Below are 12763 nucleotides of genomic sequence, written 5' to 3'. Positions count from 1 at the left end.
ATTACTACTGCTGTTAGAAGAACAAGAAAAAATGAAAAAGATAAAAGAACAAGAGGAAGAAGCGAAGAACAAAAAGGAATAAGAAAAAGAACAAGAATTAAAAAAGAAGCTGCAAAAGAAGAACAAGAAGGAAAAAAAGAACATTACAAAAACTAGAAGAAAAAAAAGGAGAAAATAAAAGCCGAAAAAGATAAGAAGAACAGGAAGAACAATTTATGTCTTGAAGAAGAAGAAAATTAAGAAGCAACAAAAAGAAAAGAAGACGCCATTAAGCAAGCATCCATTGATAAATTGTACTTGTCACTCCCTATAAACAAAGATCAAATTTGAAACCTTTCAATAAAGCGAAGAAGCAAACATAAATTAAGTTTCAAATTCGCATATCTTCTTACAGACAATAAATAATGCACGTTTCATTAAACCTCATAAAACGAACATAAATCATATTTAATTAAAGTTTGTAATTGAAAAAATGGCCGATGCAAATATTTCTTAAAAAATGAAAAAAAAAATTTTTTTGAATAAAAAACATTTCTAATAAATTAAAATGTCATTATATTAGCAACAAGAACATGTCAATGGAAAAACTGCATACATGATTTGACAACGTAAAGATGAGCCAACGTCTTATATGAACCGTACTTCTCCATATCCTATGAAGCATTCCTGAAGCTATACAATAGAAAGATTAATAACTCAAAAATATTAATAATTATATCTGACCAGCTTGAGATTTTGCAGGATTGTAACTGTCATCAGAGAACATCAGCTTCATTCATTAAATTTGATAAATCAGAAATCGAAATTCCGCAAAAATATCAACCGTAGCCAAACGTGTTAAAAACATGGTTAAATATCAAAGCCAATTTCATATAAAATTCAGGACTTCATTGGCTATAATATGGACCAAATAGAAAATCTATATACTGGACAAAACCATCTTATCGTTAAAAGTGTTATTTTACCCACTTCTCTGACCTTAAATTGAACTATTATCTAGATATCCCAAAATTAAATATGTTCTAACTTAAACCATGACTAATATTTTGATCAAGTTCGGTGACGATTAGTCAAGCGATGTAAACAGTGGCTGAAAACAAACAAATATAGTGTCAAAAAACAATCAAAAAAAAAAACACAATCGATAACGTAACCTCCGCCGTAGCGAAAATAATAATCATACAAGAGAGAATATTTTAAAGATACATCAGTTCAATCTTTTGCGTGACAGAGCAACAGACGGACAGAGGGACGGACAAACGGACGGACGGATGGTTAGATCTTCTGATAGAAATGCCTAGACGAATCAAAGAAAGAGTTAACCTTCATATCACTTATTCTGGGAAACCCCACAGATAAGACCTTGGTCAATGTAGGGACAACCCTTCATACCAATTGTCACTATCCAGCTCCCCTACTCCCCAGGGAGTTGGTCCCCATTTCCCCTTCACTCCTCACATTAAAAATCGGCCTTGTGCCTAATTTGCTCGGTGAGGGAGCAAATAAATATCTTGGCTACTTGGACTTCGGGCCAAGATCAAAGTGTAATATCTGTTCCGGCAGATATTGCAATCAAAGACCATATGTGGGGGAAACCCCACAGATAAGACCTTGGTCAATGTAGGGGCAACCCTTCATACCAATTGTCACTATCCAGCTTCCCTACTCCCCGGGGAGTTGGTCCCCATTTCCCCTTCACCCCTCACTGTAAAAATCGGCCTTGTGCCTAATTTGCTCAGTGGGGGAGCAAATAAATACTTGAAAAAAAAAAATGCATACACAAACACACAGACAACTGTTTTTAAATTGTAAATATGGTTTTGATTCTTAAACGCTGGGGATTTATTAGTTAGTTTAAGATCCATAGAGTAAATGAGGTATTTTGGTAAATGTTGCCAGTCAAGAGTAAGACTCCAAAGTCTACATTTATTACTTTTTAATCACTTTAGTCACAAAGACCCTGAACCCTTCCCCTCCCCAATTTCTTGTAGGGCCTTGTGCCTAATTTTGTTGTTTGAAAATCTTTTGTTTTTTTTACTTAATTGTATTCACAAAATTTTAAAAGCAATAAAATATATAAACAAGATCAAAGTGTAGTATCTGTTCTCTGATACATACACTGCGCTAGGCAGTGCTGTTCTGGCGACACATTCTCGTACCCGTAACACGCGCCGGTTGGCCTTCGGGCCGGGATCAAAGTGTAGCATCTGTTCCGGCAGATGCTGCACTTAAGATAATTTGTACCAGTCAATGGAGGGGAAACCCTCTATACTGGGACAATTATTATTTTTGGTAACCAGAGTGCCCCCTTTTTGCCTACTTTTAGGGGAGCTGGTTTTTACCTCACATTAAAAACGGCCTTGTGCCTAATTTGCTCAGTGGGGGAGCAAATAAATACCATCTGTTCCTGGCAGATACTGCAAGCAAAGACCATATGTGGGGGCGACCCCACATATAAGACCTTGGTCAATGTAGGGGCAACCCTTCATACCAATTGTCACTATCCAGCTCCCCTACTCCCCGGGGAGTTGGTCCCCATTTCCCCTTTACTCCTCACATTAAAAATCGGCCTTGTGCCTAATTTGCTCGGTGGGGGAGCAAATAAATACCTTCTCGTACCCAGAACACCTGACGAGCTTGTTGGGTAGCGTTCTGTCCGCACCCCCACTTGGTCTGTCTTTCTCTGCTCTCCCCCCTCACGGGGGGATCCGAGCTGATAATTTACGACCTTCCCGCGAGGGAGGGTCGGAAACACTTTCTCTCTTCCCTCCACTAACTTCCCACTCCCTCTCTCAGTTCTATTTCCCCTCTTGCCGCCTTTGGCGCCACTTCTTTTTGCGCCAAAGTCGGCTCCCCACTTTGGACGCCGACTCCACGTCAGTCATTTTCGCGATTTTTAATACAGGGAAGAGAGCTTTTTTAAAAAATGGACACCCTCAGCCCGGAGGCTACCAATACAGATACCTACAGCCAGGGGCCTACCACAAGAAAAACTGCTCCCCAAGAGGACGACTCCCCAACAGGCCAACCAGCCACCCCTCCAGAAAGGGAGATACCCAGCAACAAAAGCCTGGCAAAGAGCACTGGAGCAGAGGCAACCACCATAAGTGGTGGAGCACAACAGGTGACACCCAGGAGCCAACAATCTCCTTCCAGGAAGAAAAAGAAAAAGACCCAAGAGGCAGGGACCGGTAGATTGGCAACTTTCAACACCGATTGCCCGGATCTCATCCCACTGGGCAAACCACCAAACCCCGGTCAGCAGAAGCAGCAACAGCAACACACAAGCCAGACGACACTGTCCTGGACCCGCATTGTCAGTAATGAAGACATTGAATGGGGTCCACAAACCCAAATGTCCCCTCAGGAATACCGGGACCTTTTCGAGTCCACTTACAAGGACTTCACGGAAGGGAACATAATAAAACCCCTTCCAGGAACCGCAGAGGACTTTAAGAAGAGGATAGTGTCCTTCATCACCTCGGACACAAAGAAAAGAGGCCTCACAGGAGTAGACAAGGACAGCATGGTGGACCTCCTCCTGGATCTGAAGATCCCAGCCAAATACATATGCAGGAGGAGCTACGCAATGTGGGACATCCTGCTCCCAACCCATCCCAGGGCAGGTAACCAAGGGAGTGATCACATTGCTGAGGAAAGGTGATGGGCATGGTGAGAAAGAGTTAGACGACTACAGGCCCATAAGTCTGCTTAACACAGAGTTGAAGATTTTGGCCAAGGTCCTGTCGAATCGGCTGCAGGTTGTTATTGAAGAATTGGTTGAACCGGAACAGAACTACGCTTTAAAGGGGAGATCGATTCAGAATAACTTGCACCTGATCCACACGATCCTAGAGGGGGAAATAGATGATGACACGGAAGCCGCGATAGGGTCGAACATCGTTTCCTGGCATCTGTCTTAGAGGCCGTCAGTTTTAAACCGGACTTCTGCAAGTGGATCCCCGTGATGTATCGACAGCCCATGGCTGTCGTGCAAGTCAATGGAAAGCACTCGAAACCCTTTGTTATCTCTCGGTCGGTTCGTCAGGGTTGTCCGCTGTCGCCCCTGCTTTACGTCCTGGCCTTTGAGCCTCCGCTCTGCAAGCTGAGACGCGGGGAGGCAAATTCGGCCCTGCGCGGAATGGCTCTGCCTGGCGGCTCAGCTGCCAAGGTATCTGCATTCGCCGATGATGTCACAGTTTTTGTGTCGAGCTTCAGAGACATTGAGATCGTGTCGGAGGCGCTTGCACAGTACGAAAGAATCACGGGGGCCAAGATAAACCGCAGCAAGTCGGTCGGACTGCGGTTGGGCGCCTGGAGTGGCAACGCTAACCTCCAGACTCCCTTCAGCTGGACGGATGGCCCGGTTCGGATCCTCGGCGTGTGGTTTGGACCGGGTCTTCAGCTTGATAAAAATTGGTCGGAGGTACGGTCAAAGGTGGCAGCTGCGGTCGACACGTGGCTTCCTAGGAAACTTTCCTTAAAGGGTATAGCTGAGGCGTGTGCCAAATACGTCTTCCCTCTTATCCTTTACCGACTGGCCGTACTTCCTCTGCCTGCACAACACCTAACAGATCTTGTCAAACTCTTGTCCTCGCTCCTTTGGGACAGAGGAAGACTGGATAAGCAGACAGGTCTGTATTCAACGTCCGTGTGAGGGAGGTTTGGGAATGCCGGACTTGAGGTGTCATCGAGATGCCGAGAGGCTGGCCTTCCTTAGCCACTACCTTCAAGACGATCAACTGTGGCACCCCGCGATCACTGCCACCTTTCCCGACCTCATTCTCGACCCTGCTATTGAGAGTCGTCACAGGCCGCAGGGAGATTCAGCCTTCCTGAAAGGGTACCGAGCCGCGCTAAAACGACTACCAGGGTCCAGCGACTTTGTGACTGCCACCCATAAGGAACTCCACACGGATCTAGTGAGGGAGGCCGCCGACGATTCGCTATGTGCGCGTTTGGGTTGGCAGCAGAGTGAGATCCGCTTTACGGTGAGCTGGGCGCCAGGTTCGAGTTATCTGAACAATTCAGAGTTCTCTCTGACCTGGCGATTGGCCCGAAATGCGCTTATGCAATATACAATGCAGTTCTGTTTTTTGAGAGTCGTCTGCCTGTTCCCAATGCGAGACGACGGCCGCAGAAACAACTGATCACGCATTTTTCGATTGCCACAAACTCCGCCAGTACTGGTCGTATGTTGGCGAGGTGACGGCTCGCATCGACCCCGAGCATCCTCGCCCGATTACTGTATCAAACGTAGTGGACAACGTGAGGCCGCTGTGGGACCGGGAGAGACAAATGGTCTACATCGCAATCCTGGCCATGGCGAGAATAGATTTGGACGTCGAGACTGCAAGATGGCCGGGGGGTGCTGCCTTTTCTGATCAGGATCTGATCGCTTTCTTTAAACACCAACTACGGGTAAAGATCAGATGCGACAGAAGAAGGCTGCATCGTGTGGCTTTTGAAAGAAGATGGATACAGTTAGCAAGTCTGTGTGTACGAAGAGGGGCCAAATTTGAATACGTGTTTCCCGCCTAGGTGTGGAGCGCTCAGTTCGAGGGTTTCTGTCGGACCCCCGCCCCTTTCCAATTCTACTTCTTTCAGCCTCTCAACCAGCCGAATAAATCTTGTTTCCCTTATTAGAAAGCCTCCAAGATCCCCAGCCTCCAAAAACAATTTTTTCTTTTGCCCGCCCTTCCTCTCGAAATTCAACCCAGCTTGGAGGAAATTAAATCAAACACTAACCCCCCCCCCGCCCTCACCGCCAATTTTTTTTTTTTTCCTTATTTAGGACACAACCCCTCTCCCCTCCATTTAGAGGCTGCTCGCGAAACCCTGGTCCCTTTACAAACCAGAGTGAAACGAATGGTCTAGCGTTTCAGATAGGGTTGGGAGGGCCTTACTAACCGTTTTTTTTCCCAAGTCCCTCGACACAAATGAAATTTTATTAAGATTGTTAAAATTTTTTTATTTTTTGGTATAAATAAAAAATGTTTTAAAATTGGACTTAAGTAGGCACCCCCTACCACCACACACACATAAATACAAATTTAAAGGGGTAACCATGATAGAAGAGGCTGGCCGAGAGAAAAATCATTTAAAATTTACAACAGAGACGATATGGATCAACCAACCTCACCATCCCATCTTCTTTTTGAGTTGGCCTTGTGCCTAAGTTTTTGTTCATTTTCCCAATTGTATTTTTTTCCTGTGAATAAAAAATTTAATATCTCAAAGTGTAGTATCTGTTCTTCAGATGCGGCACTTCCATTTCTCGTTCTCTTTCAGTGGAGGAAAAATCCTTCACGACTGAGACAATTTTTATTTTTGTTCCTTTTCTCCACATTAAAAAACGACCCTGGTGTCTAACTCTGTCCCGTGTGGAGGCATTGTAAATAGATACAAAATGTTTTTTCAAACTTTAGTGTGACAGACGGACAGACGAATACGATCAGATTTGTAAACGAATTGACTTTCATATTCTCAGATTTTATTAAATTTACGCACTTAGGGGGAAAAACACCATTCACCCATGGAATATTGTTGTCTCATCTGTGATGGTGTACGAATCACTAGCCTCTTCCTCTTAGATAGAACTCTCCCTCAAAGAGGCTCTAATCTAATAAGCCGCACATTATCTACCAAACTCCAACCCCTTTCGCTGCCACGTTGCATTTTGTCCTTATTTTGCAAGTACTTTAATGGAAATTTCTACGATGAACTTACTGCCCTATATACCGGAAATTTTTATGCCCTAATAGTTTATTTCCTCGAACTGCTAGCCATGAAATTCCCATCCTGTTCCTTTTTCCCTTGACTGTACCAAAATGCAGAAATTTAAATGTAATGTGAACAAACATCCTGTTGCAAAACTCCTCACTTAGGATACCTCTGTAGGTATCGCTAGTAAATCACAATAACCCCCTAATGTCAGTGACAATGTGCCTTGTTTAGGGTGAATGAAAGTCTCAAAAGAGAAGATATGTCTGATATAAGAACCTCGCATGACGTGTTAAGAATAAGATAATGGGTTTCACTTTTTGGTAAACAGGAATTAACTGACTTCATCGCGTTTCCTTCTCTGAGTTACACTGTATAATGATACAATGACACACACATCTTTTCCATATAATAAAATAAAGTAAATTTTCCTCAATTCCATCGACTATTATATATTTCAAAGCAAAACCTCCATATGCTAATCTATTTCGCCAGCAAACTAGGCCAGTTGCTAATGCATTAAAATCCAGAAAATATGCGCTACCCATTAAAATTTCTTACATTTTTTCTGAGCACACTGCTTCTCTCCACAGTATTTTACCTTTCTGTGCATTTTTAGAATTTTTCATATTAAAAATACGCATTGTTATTTTTGAAGTTTGTAACATAGTAAAAAAGTCTTTTAACTTGCACCCACACGACAGCAAAATTACTTTAAAGGTCAATTTTCATGCAGAAATATCTAGATTATCTAAAATGGACGAGAAAAATGATACCAGCATAGTTATCACAGTATTTGTACTTTACTCAGAATAAACTGCCTTGGGCGACAACCAATTGATCTTTTAAAAGGAAAGATAATACCCAGTACCGAACATATACTACACTTTGATGCTGGCATCTGAAGTCTCTTTTCTTAACTTATGAAGACTTTCGTAGGCAGTCTCAGTTTCACCAACTAAATATTTCGCAATAAAACGATATTATACGTTTTGAATGCAAATAAAAAAATCAAAGTATAAAAACCAGAGAAAAAAATTACAGGAGAAAGTCAGAAAGAACAAGAAGCAGAACAATGTCAACACAGTTTTAATTCTTTCGGTAATAGACAAATTATTAGCTATATAATAATACAATAAACGATATATATATATATATATATATATATATATATATATATATATATATAATAACATACACATCGTTTCTATATAATAATAGAATATCACACTCCTTTTCCATTTTATAATAACACCGAAATCTTTTTTTATTAAATAATATAATAGCACTAATATTTTCTATATGATAATATAATAACAGAGAATACTTTCTATATAATGATATAATAAAACATAATATTTTTTATACAATAAAACAATAACACCAATTCTAGTATATAATAAAGTAACATTCATTTTCTTTTATTTAATTGGCCATTATATATTTCGAACTAAAATATGCTAATTCATTTCATGGTTAAGCGAAAAGGTACGATTGACGACCTATTGAAAATAGTTGATTTTTATGATTTTTTAAAGAAATTAAATTAACTATATTTGAAATTACAAAGTATAACCATTCTTACCCACACCCGAAATTAAAAATATGTTGACAGATAAATAAATGAAAAAATATATGTCGATAATATATTCTACAAAACTTTATCACTAGGCTTTTATTTGTTATTTCCGCACGCTATCGTATAAATATTGACCCTAATCCTATGATGTGACCGTGTAGGGGAGCGATATTTCGCCCATTGGGGAGATTAAGATCCCCTAAAAACCTGAGTAAGGCCGGGTAAATATGCTGAGGTTTTTGTTAAACGTTGATTGAATCCCGGACAGTAGCGGGTGACATATCAAAAGGGATGAATCTATTGTGTTTTGTAAAAAACAATCATATATTTTATTGTTTAAAAAATGATAGGAAATGTCAGAATAATGTGGAATGAAATCATATATCCGGTTGGCCTGAAGAACACCTGCTCAGACGTTCTGGCTTTCTGAGTAGGAAAAGTAACAATGTTGACCTTTTGGGGCATGTGAAGAGAAATTCAGTTTTGGTCCCAGATTCGCAGGCAATGGAAGACCTGTTGAGGTGCACACACACAAAAAGGATTTGGGGATCCCCAAAAAGACGTTTTGGACTCTGATTGGTTTAGCAGATTACCTCAACCAACCCTTCCCCTTGGTTTATAACCGAATGCTCGTGCCGATTTTAGCAGATTGAATCCAAATCTCGAGAAAAACACACGCTCCCAGGGAACCGCCCAACTTCTCCATCCATCCTGACTGCCATCATGGAGAACGAAGAATAAGCTTTTGGAAGATCTTGATGTTTCTGGTGCAATCGATCTGAACAATTACAAACCTGTAATTTTCGTGAAATTAACTTTTTCGTAATCTAGAACCCTCCGAATTTGCCTTCCTTTTTTGGCTTGCATGCACAGCTAACTGATTTTCAGCGGAAATCAACATAAAGCCTGCGATGCTGAGAATTCATGTTAAGCCCTCCCGGAAGAGGTCACGTCTGCTGACCTGCGTATCAGGAGGACCACAATTCTTGGTGATTAAATGATCTACTTTTGTTTGGTTACCTTACTACGATAACGTTTTTTTTTAATATTACTACGATGACGTTCTTTTTTTTTTTTTTTTTTTTTTAAATATTGTGAGCTTCTATAATATAAATCTCACCTGTCTGTTTAAATGTATGTATGTATGTATGTATGTATGTATGTATGTTTTATGTCTGTCTAAAACTTTTGACAGAGGCGACGGATTTTCACGAGATCGATATCGTTTTGAAGCTAGACCCTTCGGACGGCAAATAGCGAAAAATTGTCTAAAACATTAATTCCTTTATTTGTAACTGGGCACTTTTCTACAGGGAGCGGTCGCTTTTTTTCGTCGATATTTTCGAAAGTCATCCTCTCTTTTCGATTGACTAGCTTTAATTTAACCCTTCGCCACTTCCGGTTTGGCGATGGACGCAACGGCAAAGATGTCACGTTTTTTTCCACGTTCTTTTCTACCTTCGTGATACGGGTTGGGAACTACCACTTTTTTTTTGCTCAACACACACCTCCAAACACCCGGGCAACACTGGCCACCCAGGCTAGTTTTTTTTTTTATTATAGTACTTAATAAGGTTTTGACAAACTTTATTTTTGTTGGATTACCCTTCTCGTGACTTTAATACGGATTATTAAATTATCTTCTTTCCTGTGACTTTTTCATCTACTCTTACGTACAGACTAGAGAGTTCTTATTCAAGGGAAACAATATCTAATGCTGGAGGTAACTCGTGAAATAACTTCTTATTAGAGTTATTTAACTGAATAACTTTTAGCCATTCTTCGAAGCAATTCATTTATTATTCAAGTCAACCAATATTCGCATCGTCCTATATGCATTTACGACAAATACACTTCCCTATATCTTGTAATGGAGGCCATTATATTGCAGACAATGGCGTCCATCTTAAATTTATTTCCGTGGACCAGTCAGTTGGTGAAACACAAATATATTCTCATCTTGAGATAAAGGCTTAAATACAATAGCAATACAAAATGAAAATCACAAATGCGATATTCACAAATAAAGACGACAATGGATTGTTATTGAATATGGAAGATTAAAAGCTTTGCACCGAAAAGAACAAATGAATATGCGTTCGGTTAGAAAGTAGAATGGAATATCTGATTAAAAAATATAATGAACTAAAAGAATACCCGTCCCAGGACGGATTAAATTAATTTCACCACGAAGTCCTCTTGCGAAGATTGAAATCAATATATATAATGCTACTAAAACGTATGCATGACTCATTCTTCCAATTTGTATCAAAATGCATTACATGCCCCTCAATTATTTTAAATGCTCCAAAATTGTTTTTCCTCTCTTTTTGCAAAACTTAATTATGTTCTGCAAAGCCACCACTTTTCACCGAATTTGCAAAAACAAAACAACAACAACAACAACAACAATAACAAGAAGAAGAAGAAGAAGAAGAAGAAGAAGAAGAAGAAGAAGAAGAGAAAATATTAAGACCTGGGTTGAAGAAGAGTCAGTGATTACAAGAGAGAGAAGAAAATTATTTTGAAAGAAACCACACAGTGCATTCTTTAAAAATACTGAATTTAGCGATAACGACAGCTGGAATTGGTTGGTCAGGGGAGATCTTAAAAGATCTTCTGAGAACACATTAATGGCAGCCCAGAAACAAGCCACTCGCACTAGGTCCATCAAACAGTACATCAACAAAACTATAGAATCACCGATGTGCTGTTTGTGTAATGAAAGGGAAGAAACCTTAGCGCATATTGTATCAGAATGTCCTATGCATAGCTCAATACCAATATAATAAATGGAGACACGACAAAGTCGTTCAGGTCCTACACTGGAATATATGCAAACTTTCAAAAGTGGTGCAGGAAAACGACAGTATCAAACTTCTTTGAGATATGTGCCTACAGACTGATAAGGTTCTTGAACATTCCAGACCTGATATAATTTTAGTAAATAAAAACAAGAGACTTGCTGAATCATTGACGTAGTCTGCCCTTTCGATACTAGAGTGCGAGAGAAAGAACAAGAAAAAATAATTTAATACCAAGATCTAATATGGGAGTAAGTTAGTTACTTATATCATTTCACTTGAATTAATGTGGTTCTTCGATCAGCCATATTATTATTATTATTATTATTATTATTATTATTATTATTATTATTATTATTATTATTATTATAATAATAATAATAATAATAATAATAATAATAATAATTTCGTTTATCAACGTCTCTCTGGAAAGGGATGGGATTCATTTCCAGAGGATTTCCCTCAATCTCGGCTCCAAACCAGGAACTTCAAAGATGAAGGGTTTTTCTAAGGATGTTGGTGGTACCTATAATTGCAGAGGTTTGAAGGTCGCCTAAAATATCGGGGATTTGTAGTTTTTTTCAATTGTCCTTCCAAACGACTTGATACTACTCCTAGTGTACCAACTACGACCGGGATTATTTGTGTTTTAACCCCGTGTATACGCCTTATCTCCAAGGCCAATGGAGCATAATTGCTCCACCTCGTTCTCCTTCTCTCTCACATTCCTGTCCCAGGGTACTGAGAAGTCTACAATCTGCCAGTTTTTTGAGACCTTGTCAATGACGACCAAATCCGGACGATTATGTTTCAATTGCTTGGTCGTTCTGACACTTTTGTCCCACCATACCTCTATGTTGCCATCCTCACTTGTTCTCACTTCATGAGACACCCCCTCAAACCATTTTCCAGCACATTTCACCCCAACCCTCTTACACACCTCCCAATATATCCGGAGTCCCATGCGATCGTGTCTTTTGCGGTACTCTCTCTGGGCCAGTCCACTACACCCTGCTGCAATGTGCACAATTGACTCTGAGGTCTTACCACAATTTTGCAGCAACTTCCTCTCCTAGAACCACATTTTTTGAACCATCGTGTTCCTAATGCCTGCTCTTGTGCTGCACAAACAAAAGCTTCAGTACTCTTAGCCAGATACCCAGTTCTAAGCCATTGCCATGATTTTTCATCAGCCACTTCTGCTATATCCTGGAAGAACCTTCCATGCATTTTCTTCCTAGCCAGTTCCTCTGCCCTTTCTCTATCCATACGGTTCACATAATCAGCCTTGGTCTCACATATCTCCACTTCATTGGCGACAACCTTAAGCATCGACTCCTCACTTCTAACCACATGCCCCTTCAACGACATCTCGATTCTAACACAATCTTTTACACTTTTCAATCCTCTCCCACCGTCTTTCCTCTTTTGATACAGCCTCACTACGCTACTTCGAATGTGAAATATACCAAACATTGCTAAAACTTTTCTTGTTTTGATATCCATGGCATGCAAATCCTTGTCAGACCATTCTAAAATACCCACACTGTATCTCAAAACATTGACTGCCCATGCATTCACTGCTTTCATTAGGTTTTCTCCATACAGTTTCGACTTTGCAATTAGTTTCACTCTTCTAAGATACTCCTTCCTGACC

This window comes from Euprymna scolopes, chromosome 31 (assembly GCF_053919585.1).
Source record: "Euprymna scolopes isolate OS-2025 chromosome 31, ASM5391958v1, whole genome shotgun sequence".
In the NCBI taxonomy this organism is placed as follows: Eukaryota; Metazoa; Mollusca; class Cephalopoda; order Sepiida; family Sepiolidae; genus Euprymna; species Euprymna scolopes.
The sequence above is the reverse complement of the archived record's forward strand: the minus strand, read 5'-3'. Positions refer to the sequence as shown.